General features: G+C 42.4%; 1 non-coding gene across 1 annotated transcript; it reads left to right on the top strand.

Annotated features, from left to right (window-relative positions):
* The first annotated feature begins 16,975 nt into the window (after positions 1 to 16,975).
* On the top strand, positions 16,976 to 17,113 carry LOC138818906 (small nucleolar RNA SNORA8). The gene has a single exon (XR_011369255.1). It is a non-coding gene; the product is annotated as a small nucleolar RNA SNORA8 (small nucleolar RNA).
* The last annotated feature ends 537 nt before the right edge of the window (positions 17,114 to 17,650 follow it).

The raw sequence follows: 17,650 nt of genomic DNA, 5'->3' as shown, positions 1-17,650 counted from the left end.
ATATCAGCCTCCAGAGTAGCTAGGATGACAGGCCTCAGCCATCTGATGCCTGGCTTAGTCTATGTTTTTTTTTTTTTTTTTTTTTTTGTGAGAATACGGTACAGAGAAGTTACAATTACATGGGCAAGATAACCAGTACATTTCTTTTTTATTTATTTTATTTTATTTTATTTTATTTGAGAATATACTGTACAGAGGGGTTACAATTACATGGGCAGGATAATGCATACATTTCTTACCAAGCATTGCAGCCTCCTCCTTTGTTTACCCTTCACCTCCCTTCCCAGCCTCCCCCCTCCCCCCCACCCAATCATACCCCCCTCCCCCCCCACACCGACATTGTAAAGCTGGTTTTGACATGACATTTTGTACTTCTCATTGTTGCAACAGGTCCACCTGAATCCTTAAACGACTTGTTTGTCCCCATCTCCTCCACATGTTATACTGACATCAAATATAGTGAAAGCGGGGGTTACACTGTGGGGGAGGGACATACAAAGCAACAAAGAAATAATCTTATAAATGCATTAGAAACACATGTATGAAAGAAACGAAAACATTAAAATACATATTTAAGGGTTCACTTTCCTGACCTTTTTCGCTTGACTCATACCTATACTAGATATTGCAAATAAGGGAAACCATAGGACCTATGTTTCTTTGGGCCTGGCTTACTTCACTTAATATAATTTTTTCCAAGCCTTTCCATTTCCTAACAAATGGGGAAAAGTCATTCTTTCTAACGAGTACATTTCTTATCAAGCATTGTTGCCTCCTCTTTGTTTCTCCTTCTCATCCATTCCCATACTCCCTCCACCTCTCCCCACCCGATCCTTCCTCCCCACCCCCACCAAAGTGGTAAAATTCTTTTTTTGAAATAACGACTTGTACATCTCATTGTTGCAATGGGTCCACCTGTATCCTTAGTCAAATGATTTGTTTTTGCTCTTCCCTTCCACAAATTATACCAACATCAAGTGAAAGCAGGGGTTATACCGTGTGGGAGGGACATACACAGCAGCATAGAAATCATCTTATAAATATATTAGAAACAATTGCATGAAAGAGAAAAAAACATTTATCACAGAAATCTTCCCTGATGACTTCGGCCTCCACATAATTGCGAGGAGAAGGACACAGTCAGTCATGTTTGATCTGAAGCATGGAAGATGATGAACTTCGGGGGACTTTCGGAGTTAGTGGAGGATGTCATATTGGCGCACTCCCTTAGCCATAGGGCAGATCCTCAGAAATCATTTGGGCATGAAGATACACATGGAATTTCCAGTAGAAACTACCCATCAGCCATTACCACCCAAAAATGCATCTTGGATAGAGGTTTGAGGAAACCATCTCCTTGTCCTAGGAAGACCAGGCCCCAGGCACAGATTTGGTCCTGTTAGAAATAAATTTGCCCTGGCCATGTTCTCCTTCTGTAGGCGCTTTGTTTTCCATGTGCAATCTGCACTATGAAGCCATTCACAGGATCTCAGGTGCATTTGATTGCCCACTGCTCCCTCCCAATAGGCAGTAGCATCTTCAAAAATGCATGCACATCCATCTTCCTCATTCAAATGGAATCAGCTCTAAGACAACAATCCATCCTAAACTTTGATACATCTTTTCCTCTTTCCTGGAAAGTCGTTATCTGGATTCGATGTTTTTCATTGTCTTCTTCCTTTTCTTCGGAAATTTGTGCTATTGTGACTTAACTCAGTGATTCAATAACAGTTCCCCAGAATCCAATTCTGACTGTGAAGACTCAAATCAATGTCCCCTGGCTCAGAATAAGCCACTTCAATTGAATCATGGAAAACTAAATCTATAAGAGAACTATATTATTAATTATAAAAATAATAATAATTACTATTATTATTTAGAATAACTCCAGGCTCACTCACACTCCTGGTCCTAGCTACCCAGAAGGCTAAGATCTAAATATCATGGTTTGAAGTCAGACTGGGGGCAGGAAAGTCCATGAGATTCTCATCTCCAATGAATCATCCCCAAACCCAGAAGTAGTAGAGTGCTAGCCTTGAACACAAAACCTGAGGGAGGATGCACATGTCCTGGGTACCAACTCAGGACCTGAAAACACACAGAGACAACTACAGAGTCCTTGAGTGTTTCAACATTAGGAAAGAAAATAATCTTGAAGACCGTGACTGATGTTGTACCCCACATTTACCAAGAATGTAGCTTTGGTCACAGATTGTGATACAGGAAGGCAAAGTAAAGATGCTGTTAGTTCTGCCCACAGAACCTCTCTATTCCCCTACTTGTCCTTGTACAGAATGGAGGCTCACCAGAATTCACCTGCCCAGTAATTACCAGTAGCTATCAGTCACCTGACTGAATCAGCAAAGGATTTCCAGGTTCTAGGCTTACTTCCACTTCCTCTGAGGTTACTTCCTTTCTCATATCTCTTCCACATCTGGTTTTGGCCACACCTCTTCTTCCTCTTTCCCAGATATAGTCTGTCTCCTCTATTAGCTCCACCTCTCAGCATGGCTTACATCTGGTGCAGGCTAGTGGTTGGATTGCCCCCCCCCCCCAATAAACTCTCTTCTGCCTGAACCATGTGGTGGTTTCCTTTCAGCAGAACTGAGCCCTGTCCTGTGTCAAGAATAAAGAATGCCAGCCTGGCACCAGTGGCTCATGCCTCTCATCTTAGCTACTCAGGAGGCTGAGATCTGGAGGATCTCAAAGGTTCAAAGCCAGCCCAGGCAGGAATGTCCATGAGGCTTTGATCTCCAGTGATACCACCAGAAAACCAGAAATGGTGCTATATATGTGGCTAGAGCTCTAGCCTTGAGCTGAAGAGCTCAGGGATTGTGCACAGGCCCAGAGTTCGAGCCCCATGACTGACAAAAAGCAAAAATATTTTCCCCTACTGCTGGTAACTATAGGAAGGATGGACATGGGTAAGTCCAGGAATGTAGAGGCTGGAGCCTCTTGAATGACATAAAAAAAGGCCTTAGGAACACCAGATGCCTAGAACATACAACTCCACAGTGGGGAGACTTCATCTGTTTACCTCTAAACATCCCCCAACCCACAATTAACAGGACATAGCTCAGTTTATATGCATAAGGAGTGGGCATACTTTAATATGAAATAATTGCTATTCCAGCCAAACCCTGGGCTGGAGGTTGAGTTCACCAAAATGCTTAAACCAAATAAGTCGTACACCCAATACTCCACTTCCGTAGGATCTGATGGGTCTGGAAATCTCATGGTGGTTACAGGAAAATTTAAAAATAAAATTTAAAAAGAGCCACCTGGCCTCACATTTCATATGGAATCTACAGAAATGAAGGTATCCTTACAGTTTTGAAGGTTACCTTTTTTTGCCCTAATGCTGAAACACTCAAGTATTCTGTCCTTGTTTCATTGTGGGTTTTTCCAGTCCTGAGCTTGTACTCAGGGCCTGGGAATTCTCCCTAAGGCTCTGCGTTGAAGACTAGAACCACTCTACTATGTAAACCACAGCACCACTCCTGGGTTTTGGGTGATTAATGGGCCATCCCAGTCTCTTGGAGCTGAGTTCAAACTCTTCTATACTGAGTAGCTAGGATTAGTGGCAGGAGTCTGGTTATATTCTGAATTTTTTTTGTCAGTCATGGGGTTTGAACTCTAGGCATGGGTACTGTTCCTGAGCTCTTCAGCTCAAGGCTGGCCCTCTACCACTTTGAATTTTACACACACACACACACACACACACACACACACACACACACACACACACACACACACATATGTTGCCAATTCCGATTTTCTAGTGGTTCATTGGAGATAAGAGTCTCACAAACTTTTCCTGCCCAGGCTGGATTAGAACCAGGATACTTCAGAACTCAGCCTTTTGGATTAGCTGGGATGACAGGCATGAAAGGCATGTTGCCTCCCACTGGGCTGTTTCCATTCATTGGCCCCCAATTTCCTCCCTGTGCCCAGCAGCACCAGGAAGAGCAAATTGGTTCCCCACACTCCTGTAGCAGTGACATTGGCAAGGTAGATGGACATTAATCTTTTTGCCAGCCCTCCACTGTTCAGGTGTTTACAGTGACTCTTTGAGCAAGGACCTGGACAGTTAATCATCTGTGTTCTCAACACTGCCTCAGTGATCAAGTGATAGTGGAACTGAGTTGTTTTTCTTTGTTGGTTGTTGTTTTTATTTTATTTTTATTTAATTTAATTAATTTTTATTTATATTATTACTTTAATTTAATTAATTTTTATTTATTTATTTATTATTTTATATATTACTTTTATTTATATCGTGGTTCTAGTCCTAGGGCTTAATCTAGTGGTTTGAGCTTTGTTGTTGTTGTTGTTAAAGGCTAGTCTTATGCCACTTGAGCCACAGCTCTAGTTTTGGCTTTTTTTGGTGACTCATTGGAGATAGAGTCTCATGGTCACTCCTGCCCCAGGTTAGCTTTGAACCATGATCCTTATATCTCAATCATCTGAGTCACTATGTGAATGCCGTGAGCCCCCTGTAATCCCTGTCCAGCTGAGATTTCCTATATGGACTCCATACTCTATAGTTTCCTTTTATCCCCATCTGCATGACCATCCACGTTTTCTGTGTTCTTGCCCTGTCCTCACAAAAGGAGAGGACCAAATGATTTGAACTTCACTTAACCATGTTAGCTCTGTAGCAGCTGAAAAAATAAATCAATCAAAACTAGAAATCACATCTTTATAATTCATTCAGCCAGATGCTCAATATGATGCTCTCCCTGAGTATAATGGACACCTCAGTATCAAACTGAAATGTTTGGTCAGAAATCAAGATATCATGGGGATTGACAACATATTTGAGGGGCTCATTGGTGTACACCTGCCGGGAAATTTACATTACGGTTCACTCTGTTGAGAACATGTTAGGCGAGTTCAACATGGAAATGAGCCCACTTCCCCCAGGAAAGGACTAAATCTGCTTCAGTCAAATTAAATGAGAATTTGCCATGTGGGTCCCTAGCTGACAGCCCAATTATTCCTGCATGGGTGGCCCAGGCTATTTCACAGGGAGCTATGGGAATGGGATGGACTAAATGTGTGACAGAGACAGGTGTTTCCAAAGTGACGTTTCTGCTATACAGAAAAACATTCTGACTCCTCCACTCAACAGTACAGGGCTAAGGTGATCAACCATGGGCTACTCTGCCCTATCCCAGTCCAGCCCCCATTCTTCCCCTGGCCCAGGTGGATAGGTGTCCTCCCCCACACTTATACCCACCTGCCACCAGGATCATGTGTGTTATCTGTCCTTCATTGTCCACATTCACGTTGTAGAAGATGTTGTTGCCTTTGCTTTGCTTCACAAGCTCAAAGGTGTTCGTACCAGAGTCTACTATGGAAGAGAAAGAACCCAGGGTGAGTCCACTTGAGTTCCCTCACCTCATTTCACTTTTCCCTAGTCCTGTGTGGAATAGACTGTTCTCTCCTCTCCTTCTGGATTAAGCTGGTGGTCAATAATCAGTAACTTTGAACCTAATCAATCCATCTCATGCACTCCCTTGAAGTTCAAATATCTTGATTTCTTGGGGTGGAGATGGGCCCCATAGATAAATTTCTGAATTCTCCATGCTCGCCAAAACACCATTCAAGGCTGAATCTTCCTGAATCTGTGCTCCCACATGTCACAGGTTAAACTGATAAAAATTCAGTAGGTGCAGGTATGCTCTCCTTCTATTGACATTCTGACTTTTATATCAGAGATTCAGTAAATTGGAGCACTTTTCCTTCGATCATTTGTCTATCAGACCTCTAATAGACTTTATTATGATGTATATTTTAAATAAAATTAATTAATTAAAACAAAGCAATTTTATGAACACAGTGAGTCTCGATCAATGTTGAACATATGGACATCAAATCACATTTTTCCAATGAGATGTAATAATACCTGACCAACTAGTTAAAGCAATTGTTGAACATATCCCCCCCCCCGAATTTAATTCATGGACATTTCCTTACAATGCTAATTCATCCATCTCCTCCCCCTCTCACTCTGTTGAAAGGGAATTGATTTGCACCAACACACAAACAAAAGAAAAACCTATTACAATGAATAAATATATGTGCTGATAACTTAAGAGTCAGGAGCTGGGGCTGATCACATCTGTATCACCTGTTTATATAGTTTTCAGATTTTTTTTAAATACGCATGCAGCATGATTTAAAAAATTGTGTCCCACTGCCAAAGCTATCCACACCCCCTGCCCACACATACACCCAAATGTGGAGACATCTATCAAGATCTGATGTATTTGCCGCTCTCATAAATGGTGACTCCCATGTGTAACCACTCAGAGGCCATTTTTGAAAATGAATAATAAAATAATAAATAATAAAATAGAATGGTTAAAAATATTTAACAATAAATATAATAATAAAATAAACAATAAAATAATAAAATTTTCTAGGAAGAACTGAGCACCTTGGATGTCGATTGTATTTTCTTAATTCTGATAATGTCCGACTCTTGGATGTTTCTAGAATTCAAAGCTATTGATGTAACACCTGAAGTGACCTCCATGAATCTCCCAACCATGTGCACACCCCTGCTTTGAGTCCAGTTTTCTGTCTATACCGCGTTGTACTCACACTCTCCTACATAGACCCCATCCTCCCTCAGCTCACCCACAACAGTGTATTTTTGTCACTCCCCAGTTTGCCTGTAAGATAACAAGAAAACAACAACAGAACAACAACCAAGTCTTTATTTCCTATCCACAAATCCCAGCTACTTCTTCCAGACCTTTCGAGTAGCCAAGGAGGACATCAACCGGGGGAAATGCTTTGAATAACTTATGGTACTTGTTCTGATTCTTTTCATCACCATTCTTTGTCATTTTTGTGCAAGTCTTGTGGTTTGAACTCAGAACCAGAGAGCTCATCCTCAGGTCTTGTGTTTTGCTCAAGGCTGGTGGTGTAGCACTCGAACCACAGCTCTACATTCTGGTTTTTGATAGTTACGTTCCTAATGGATATGCTTGCCTGGGCTGGTTTCAGACCTCACTCTCTGAGATTCCACCTCCTGAGCATCTGGGATTACAGGCATGAGCCACCAGGGCTTTGGCTGTTAGTTGCATAGTTTTGTGCTAGTGTCAAGGGAAGAGGATTCTTCTAGAATGCTCTTCCAGACAGTGTGGTCTCCACAGAGCTCACACTATCCATTCATGGATTGAAACCAGCAATGATGTCATTATCTAAATATGTCCCTGTCTGCATGCAGGATCAAATGTCCCAGATATGTGAGAAGCCACAGGCTCTGTCAATCAATTCTGGAGAGGTATGGAGGCAGGGAATGAGAGAGAAGGTTTTGCTTACTTGTTATAAAAGTCCACGGTCATGGGTTTACCACCTTCAGGAGCCTTAATATGTCAGAGCAGGCCTCTCAAGGGTCTGCCCTCCTGGATCTTCTCTGGCTTGTCCACAAAGATGGCTAGGGTGTGCCACTTGCCAATCACGTAAATGACCCATGTCCCAAAGGCAAAAGGCCAGCACTCTCCTGATTCCCCTCAGTTCCCTTTATCCAGCACCAAAGAAGCCATTCCTGACTGGGCAAGAGAAGAAAATGAGGCCAGGCCTGGCCAATTTGTGTGGAGTCTCCCACACTGTGACACCAGGACCGAGAGAGACATGCTTGGGAACCATTGCATGTGGAGAGTGAGTTAGGGATTCCATGTAGGCACGACATGTGATCCAGTCTAATAACGATACTGTTGCCTTAGCTTTTGGATTGAAGAGGACACCTTTGTCACACGACAGGGAGTTGAAAGGTGCAAAGGCATTTTCCTGATTATGAAGACACATTGAATCCACATGTTATCAAACAGAATCTCTCTCTCTTACACACAAATGCACATACACACACAAAACTGGCACATTTTACACACACACACACACACACACACACACACACACACACACACACACACACACACGCAAACACACACACGGGCCATGCAAGATGAACATGCCCATTCAGGGATCCCTCTGATGGCTGGACCTGAGATCTTTGGCCTGCACAGGCCTCACCAAACAGCAGGGTAAGTGCAGAGCCTTCATCATGTTGATGCTGGTTGTCCTTGTCCTACAGAAGCTCAGAGCAGGACAGGTGTGGTAGAGAGAATATGAATAGATTCCCTCCTTTTATACCATTGATCCACAGGCCTGATTCATAATGACCATTTGTCCTCCTGAAATTGTTCTCTGACTGTCCCTCGCTGGCAGAAAGGGGGTGGATGGGCAGTGACTGGGATTCTCAGACTAATTGGATTAGCTTAGAGGAAAATAAAGTGGATCCCAGTGACCTTCAAGGTGGTTTAAGGAGAACAATGGGAGGCAGGGGTTGCAAGGACAGGCATGGCTCTTCCTCCTCCTTCTGTCCTAGTTAGGTCAGGAGATTGGTTATCTACATCCATGGGTCTCTACTTCTACCTTGCAAGGGCAGGGGGGAGGGGAAAGGAGGGTGTAGCTTGTCTCTATGACCTTGGTGGAACCCAAAGAACATTGCTCTGCAATCCAAGATAGCAGCCTCCCCCTTCAATCCAATCATGGGATGACATCCAATCATCAACAAATCATGTATAACATAAATTGCAGGCCTACCATGCTTCTCTCAGATTACATTTCTTGCTGAAGAAAGAAAAGCACAGGAAAAAGGCACAAATGGCAATTCTTAACCTGATTCAGGAATATGGTCCTATTGATTTGTTCTTCCCATGCTATTCATTCATCCAGTATGGTTGTTCATGTGGAGCAGAAGGAAACCAGGAGAAAACACTCTCAGAAAAGACAGAAAGTTGCATGTCATGGCTACACAATGGATCTGGACAGATTTCTGTATGAATTCGGTGGTCTGATTTCTCCATCTTGACTGATCAGAAGTTTTTTGTTTTTTTATTTTTATTTTTGCATCAAATTTCTTCATGCAATAGATGGGTGCAACACAAACATATTTCTGGTGGCCCAAGGCCCATTTATCTCAATATTTTTTACCTTCTCACAGTCCCTGATATCTAAAGAAAATAGTTGTACCACCAATTGACAAAAGTATTTATCTTTTTTTGATAGTCCTGGGGCTTGAACTCAGAGCCTTGAGCTTCTTTTGCTCAAGGCTTTACCAATTCAGTCACAGCACCACTTCTGACTTTTTCTGTGAATGTTGTATACTGAGAAATCAAACCCAGGGCGTCATGCATGCTAGGCCAGCATTCTACCACTAAGCCAGTTTCCTAGCCGCTCCATTTATCATTTATAGATATTTTTAAATATCAGTCAGTCCCACTGGAGGTCTGGTAGCCTGGAGATAAAATATATTTGAGGGGATGGGAAGGTGGCTCAGTGTTACAGCACTTGCCTTGCATGCATGAGGCCCTGGATTCCATTCCTCAGCACCACATAAGCAAAAGGAAAAAACCTGGAAGTGGTGCTGTGGCTCAAGTGTTAGAGCGCTAGCCTTGAGCTAAAGAGCTGAGGGACAGTGTCCAAGCCCAGTGTTCAGGCCCCACGACCGGACCCAAAAAACAAACAAACAAAAAAAAGTATTTGATGTTCATAAGCTTCTCAGAAACAGAAACATGGACATTTTTTCAAAATGTTCATGAGATAATGACTTTGTTCTGAGGTTAGTCCTATGCTTGTTTTTCAGATGCTTTGGTTCTGAACACAAAAATAATTCATCTTTCACCCAGTGCAAATCTAGCTTTGCTATTTGCACTGAATAAATCATTTTCCTTTCTTTTTGATGGATGCCTAAAGTGTTCCAGATACACTAAAGACACCTGGTGTCTTTGGGACACCTTTGTTACACCTGGAAAAGGCAGCATCTTTTGAAGTCAAGATAAGGTCAGTGTCAGCCTTGAACTACTTCCTTCTTCCTTCTTGCTTAATCCTATTTTCTGATTGACCCTTCCATGAAAATTCCCTGTGTTCTTGTTGGAATAAAGGTTTTATATATATATATATATATATATATATATATATATATATATATATATAAACTTTACATATTTATTTACATATAACGATATATAACTAAATGTAAATATATATGTATCTACATTAACTATTGCATTTCCCAATGGCTTGCGGTCATCTAACATGTTGTTCAGTACTTTTTTATGCACCAACACAATTAATGCAAGCAGAGAAGAGCACCCTAGTTTCAAATCCTGTAAGGGTGAGACACAAATCCTACCAACTCTCTTACCCTAGGATTGTGGTAAAGTCATCAAGACTCACAAAGGAGTTCCTTATTTCATATTGCTTTATTTTTTATGTATTTCTACATATTTATGATCATAAAGTAGTTGCACAAAGGATGCATTATTTTTATAAAAGCAGTTTTTGAATAGAATACATTTTTATCAATGTTACCCTTCGAACATTCTCACCCCTCCCTCCTCTACCCACCCAGATGCTTTATTATATATATATATATATATATATATATATATATATATATATATATGATTCTTGTCTGTTTTTTGTTTTTCTTTTTGGCATTTCTTCATGTCTTTTATTGCCATTTCTAGTTCTTTATTAGACATCTGCTTTCAAATGATTTTCTGGGTTACAATAGAGTACAAACATTAGCTCAAGTAGGACTTATGGAAAATAAGCTACACAATATAGACCCAAATTATGCTCCGCAGTATAAGTTCAGATCCTCAGTGACCTCTTCGTTTAGGATGAAGTCTTTTGCAAATGCTGTCCTAAAGGTAGTGGTCGTGGTATTACTTAATTACTCTTTCTCATCGCAGGCAGAACTAACACACTCTTCACTAAGAAACTGTTCTCATTCAGAATGTATTTCATGTCTACATGTAGATTTTCAGTACATTCTCCGACCTTTGAAATCCACACCATGGAAAATTTCAGTGTATAGTCCAACTTTTGATGTCTATCCAGCAACAGGATTAGAATCTCACATGGAAGGGATTTCAGTTTAATATTTCTTTCCCTGGCTTTCCTCTGTGTGAATTTCATCCCAACTTTCTCCAATGGAGTCCTTCCAGAAAAATCTTCTTAGGATCAGTCTAATTGTTATCTGACCTTAGGTAGACCTTGTTAAGTGGCCATTAGGACAAATGACCAAGTACTGTCTCTCTTGGGCCTTGTTTCCTATTGATTTCTGAAGGATGTCACGTAACACTCACCTGTCAACCTCAACTTGACACCAGTCAGTGTATTTGTGAGCAAAATACAAATAAACAGCCAGATTTCAGCATCTTTTATTACAAATGTTACATTACTACTGTATCACATAAGCAAATATTACATTATTTATTGACCTTATTATGTATGTCAATGCTTTTGCTGATCAGACTTTCTCAGATTTAGAAAGGACTGAAGAGATGATCTCTGGAAGTATGCTCATTTGCATTTGAGATTGTCCTCTGTGCAATTACAGATCTTCTTGTTTGTGTTGAGAAAATGATGTACTTTTCGAGCCATGCAGGGAATGCATTGGTGTTCTGGTGTAGTATACCCCATATAATACAGAGTGTGCATGGATTATTTGATGTGCTGGGTGGCATGCAAGTCAACGCACACATGTATTATGGAAGTACTGTAGATTCAAGGCTTATAGTAAAGAGTGTAATTCCTTAGAAAGAATAAAAATTCAACCAAGTAAACAAATGGAAGTGGGGACTTGAAATAGGTGTGGTGGGGTCAAGTGAAGTTAAGTTAGAGGAATGAAGATAAGTGTGAGAACTCAGTGTGTATCCTATGAAATAAAGAAGAGGCCTCCCAATGTCCTCTTCCGTTGACAGAGTCGAAGCCTAGCACCTGCATTGTGGGTTGAGGGCTATTTGTAGTGGGACATGGAGGAAGTCTTCCCATGTTGAAGGCTCCTGGTATTCCTAAGGTCTCATTTTGATGAGGCTACAGTCTCAATTTCCCCAAATATTCACTAAGTTGGGTGTGTAGGTTCAATTCCTCTGACATTCCTCACCAGGAAGGGCAAAACTTTCTGCCTATAGACAACAGAAAGACACCAAACTTTCAAGACACAGGCCGACTTCTTAAAAATGTCATTTTCCTATGTAATAGTAGCAACCATTCCTATTTTCTCTTTCTCTTTTGCCCATCTTGAAGGGAATAGAAGCTGCTGAAGGACAAACTCAGCTCTAGCAGGAAATGTCTATTGAGACTTGACCCCCCATGCCCGACCATTAATAACCCAAACTGGAAGATGGAGCTGTATGGCTCAGGTGATTGAAGGCCAGTCTGGAACCAAACAAAAAATTCATGGACAGCACCCCCAGGCCCTGAGTTCTAATCCCACACATGTCATTTACAAACAACAACAATAAAAAAAACAAACCAAGTCACCCCAAATACTCTAGTCCATACGAGGATCACAGTTTTTCTTGAAGGAATCCAAGTGAATATTGGCTGTCTGTCTGTGTCATTTCCTCCATCAGAAAATTATTCCCTCTCTCCCTCCCCCTCTCTCTCTCCCTCTCTCCCTCTCTTCCTCTCCCTCTCCCTCCCCCCCCTCTCTCTCTCTCTCTCTCATTGTCTTCCAATTCTGCACATTAGTTCATCATGATGTGTGTCCAGGGAGGAAGTTCGAGTCTGGACTTCAATCACCTGGGGCAGCCTATGGACAATCTTTGAAAACTGACCCCTGAAGGGGGGATCACAGACTGAAATCACACAGCTGGGGAGGATGTACAGGAATTTTCCCCAGGAGGGACACAACGTTCTCCATTGCTAAGTAGGAAGCACTGTAGCCTTAGCAGAGATCACCAGCCCCAAACCAGTAAAGAAACACCTGTCACCATCAATCATTGAGTAGGCAAAGAATCTCAGGCTCTGAGGTAACTTCCTAAGCATCTGAGGTGACTTCCTAAGCATCAGAGGTGATTTCTTATTCCTCTGAGATCATTTTCCCTTCTGCTGAGGTCACTTCCTCTTCTTCTGAGCTCACTTCCTCTTCCTCTTAGTGTGCTTCCTTTTCCTCAGAGCTCACTTCCTATTTCTCTGAATGTACTACCTCTTCCTCTGAGGTCACTTCCTAAGCATTTGAAGAGCTTCCTCTTCTGCCTCATCATGCCTCCTGCAGACAATGATGGGTCCCCCACAGGTCCCACAGTCACTTTCTCCCTCTGAGGCCACTTCCTCTTCTTCTGAGGCCATTTCCTCTTCCTTTTCATCAGAGGCCACTTCCTCTTCCTCTGCAGTCACTTCCTAACCATCTGGGGAACTTCCTTCTCTGCCCCATCATGCCTCCTTCAGACTGACCAGCCCCCCCGGGGCTTCACTCACTTCTTCCTCTGAGCTCACTTCCTGTGCCTCTAAGACCACTGTCTCTTCCTCTGAAGTCACTTCCTCACCCACTGAGCTCACTTCTTCCTTTGAACTCACTTCCTCCTCTGCCCCATCACCTTTCACTCAGACTATGACAAGTTCTCCACCCCCAAGACCCTGAGGTCAGTTCTGAGTCCTCTCCACCCACACACCCCCTTGCTCACCTCTACTATTTCCTCTCTCTCTGCCCTGTGCTCACTGTACACACCTTCATCTGGCCCAGCCCAGAAGTTTGGTTCTAAACCCTCTTGTGCCTGGACCTGGTGGAAGTTTCCCCGCTCTCTCTCCCAACCCTTCCAGCGCCTTTATTGGTTTCTTGTGCCACCACTCGCATGACCAGAGTTAAAATCTCTACCACTGATGTCGAGTGAGCCTGAGTTCTTGGGGACCCATGTTGAATTACGGCTAATATTTTTGGGGTGGGCATCCCTGTGAGTCTGGGGATGGACCCAGGAAAAGCACACACTGTGATTTCCTCCTGTTTCATGGGCTAATAAGAAATAATTCTTACTCCATCCCCACCTTGGACTGAACAACGAATGGACCAAAGGGTGTAGTTTGAGTCTAACCCAATCCTCTGCATTCCTAGGTTCTGATGGTTGGGTAAGGAGAGAAATCAGGCTTTGAACCACGATCCTCCAGATTTCAGCCTCCTGAGTAGCTAGGATGGCAGGTGTGAGCCTGGAGTTATTCTGAATAATAATAATAATAATAATAATAATAATAATAATAATAATAATAACTACTCTAGGGTTCTTTTCTAGAATTCAGTTTGTCCAATCATTCCATTGGAATGGGCTGGGCAGGGGACATTGAGTCAATCATCCATGTAAGAATGATATGTTTAGGATGTGGTTTACTGGATCACTAGGTTAAGTATTGTGGGAGCACAAATTTCAGGAGAAGGGGCGGAGGAGGATGAGGAGGAGGAAGTAGCAAAGCTGGAAGTCAAGATAGATGACCTCGTAGGAGAGGAAAAAAAAAAAGCAAAAAACAAAAAACTTCTGGAAAGCAAGGATTGTTCAACTTCCCAGAGGACTATTCTGCTGGAATGGGGTGTGTGGGGGTGGGAAGCAGATTCCTGGACAAGTTTCTGCCTGTGAAGGGAAGTCTACCTGTGAGGAAGGAAGTGAGCAGAGAAGAAAGAAATCCCACTGCTTCCTGTCCCACATCATTCTGTCTTTCTTCTTCCCCAAGTGACCCACCCCCCCAAAAAAAACACTCATTTTGGACACGTGAATTATGACCACAGCCTCCTTCGAGAGCGAATTTTTAATTCCAACCTGGAACATTATACACCCAGAATAAAGGGCTTCCACGAACAGGCTGGGTCCTTATTCCTGGGGACAATAATCTGTAGGGAGAAATTTAAAAAAAAAAAAGAAAAACAGGACGAGGGAGAAGAAATTAAACAAAAAAAATACAGGATTATGGAAAGAGGTTTGATTGGACCAAGGCCAGGGCTCTTAGGGGAAGGATTTCAATTTCAGGATTTGGGGGTATTCTGGAGGGAAGAGGATCCTGGAAACTCGCCTGTTTCCAGGATGTGTTGGAAGCTGGAAACCAGAGGTTCCTCTCGGGCGAGCTTCTCCTCAGTCAGACTCTGTCCCTTTTCTTTTTTTTTTTCTTTTTTTTTTAATTTAATTTTATTTGTGAACATAGTGTACAGAGGGGTTACAATTACATGGGCAGGATAATGCGTACATTTCTTACCAAGCATTGCAGCCTCCTCCTTTTGTTTACCCTTCACGTCCCTTCCCAGCCCCCCCCTCCTCCCCAATCCCAATCCTTCTCCTTCCCCCCCACTCCCCCCCTGCACCGATGTTGTAAAGCTCGTTTTGGACATGACAAGGAAATCAGGAAGATGCATAATTCAATGCAGCCTAGACAAGTATGGTTACTCAGGAGGAGGCTGAGATCTGATAGGATCACCAGCCTTAGGGCAAGGAGAGTCCTTGAGATTATGATCGCTCATGAAACTACCAACAAACCAGAAGTTGTGCTATATTTAAGGCTCAATGTGGTAGTGTCCAGGCTAGAGCTGAAGAACCTCAGGTACAGTAATCCATGGCCCTGAGTTCAAAACACACTATGGCCCTGGGCTTTTTGTGCTCAAGATTAGCATTCTACCATTTTTACTCTGGGTCCTGGGCACTGTCCCCTAGCTTCTTCAGATCCAGGCTGGTGCTCAGTACCACACTGAACCACAAATATGGCAGGACTTCCAGTTTGCCCATGATCCTCTAGATGTCAGCCTCCTCCTGAGTAGCTGGAATGACAGGCATGAGCCACAGGTGACTGGCTCTCATTACTTCTCTTATTAACTGTAACTCCCCTGTTCAATGCATTTACAATGAAAATTTAAAACAACAAAACAAAACATTACCCTAGGGCACAAAATGTGGTACAGTGCTTTCCTAGCATGCATGAAGCCCTGCGTTCAATTCCTCATTATAACACATACACACACACACACACACACACACACACAGAAGCCAGGAGTGGTGCTGTGGCTAAAGTGGTAGAATGCCCAGCCTTGAGCAAAAAAGAAGCTCTGGGACAGCGCGCTAAGGGTCCTGAGTTCAAACCCCAGGACTGTTGTCATGTTGGAGACCATTCTATTTCAGAATGTTCAATGACTGTTTATCTGCAAGAAAATTTGCATTTGTCTTCACCGCTTGGATCACTCATTAGGAGAGCTCAAAAGGGAGATGTAGTCAATCCACCGACAGGGAATAGGCTTTGCTTCGTCTGCTGAGTTTAGGTGGGATGATCATTTCCAGGGTGGGTAGCTAGGTGACACAAACCCATGATGGCTGAGTGTGTGTGTGTGTGTGCATGTGTGTGTATGACACACAGGTCCCTATCTGGTGTGTTATACAAATCAATGTGCACGTGACAGAGTCAGAACTTTTGCAGGAGAAACATGGATTTCTGTTGGAGGACGGTCCCTGAGAAATCCATTCTGATTCCTCTACTTCCACAATAAAGGTTGAGCTCACGGGCCACTGGGATCATGTGTGTGGTCTGTCCTCTTTATCCACGTTCTGGTTGTAAAAGACCATGGTGCCTCTGCCTTGCTCCACCACCTAGAAATAGTTCTTCCTAAAGTCTTCAATGGGTGAGGGGTGGCTGGGAGGGATGGATCAGGATCAGCTCAGGTCCCCCTTCCTAGTCTGGTTGGACTAGAACTTACAGATGCCCATGTTCATTGCTCACTACTGTGACATGCTAAATATGGACATCTCTTGTGATGGATGTCATGAGATTGCTCCCCTAGCACTGCTACCGGTGTCTTTAATGCAGTGACATGGATCTCTGCAAAACTTGCTTCCTAGGTAAACTTCATAGACTTGAGTATGCCATACTCAATAGTAATAATTGTTATTATTTTATGTGATCTTGCCACTTAAAAACTTCACATTGGGGCTGGGAATGTGGCTTAAGGATAGAGTGCTTGCCTCTCATGCATGAAGCCCTGGATTCGATTCCTCAGAAAAACAGAAAAAGCTGGAAGTGGTGCTGTGGCTCAAGTTGTAGAAGGCTATCTTTGAGCACAGAGAGGCTCAGGGAGAGTGCCCAGGCCCAGAGTTCAAACCCCACGACATATATATATATATACACACACACACACTTACATTACACTGTATGGTACTTGCATTCAGCAATACCTCCTGCTGATGTGTTCAAAGGACAGTGCAATAGAAACTCAATATCTGGCATCGTTGGTTTTCTTGGCTTTGTCCATGGTAAACCTGGTATTTCTATTGATACAATATATGCAGTTTCACAATTCATATTGATAATACTTAGGATAACTGATCTTTTCAGCAAATGCTTTTCTTTCTCTAGGCAGGCATTCAGCAGTTGAATCAAGCTGTTGGACTTAAAAAGTGATCCCAAAATTTGCTTGCAAAATGACATTTCAAAGATTTTAGGTGTGTCATCAGTAATTCTGTAATAGTGCTAAAAGAAGCCCTAATAAAAGATTTGTGGCAGGGCTGATCAGAGTTTCTGCTTTTGGTTGGCCATTTGAACATAGCAACTAGATTTTGGCCTCCCGAGCAGTGGTATGGCTGGCTTGAAAATTGTTTGCTTCAAAAAGGGCTCCCTTAGATTTCAAGAGAAATCTTGAGCATCAGTTTCATGGGCAGTGAAGGATACAACATGTAAAAATGATTAAATAAAATTTATTGACTTCAAATAAAAAATATACATACACACATATATGTATGTGTATATATGTATGTATGTATGAATATATGTAAACTTTAAAAAATTTTTAGGGGGAAGATGGCGGAGGAGAAGCTGGAAT

The sequence above is a fragment of the Dipodomys merriami genome, unplaced genomic scaffold (assembly GCF_024711535.1).
Source record: "Dipodomys merriami isolate MVZ:Mamm:240054 unplaced genomic scaffold, mDipMer1.0.p SCAF_79, whole genome shotgun sequence".
Classification (NCBI taxonomy): Eukaryota; Metazoa; Chordata; class Mammalia; order Rodentia; family Heteromyidae; genus Dipodomys; species Dipodomys merriami.
This window is presented reverse-complemented; position numbering and strand designations above follow the sequence as displayed.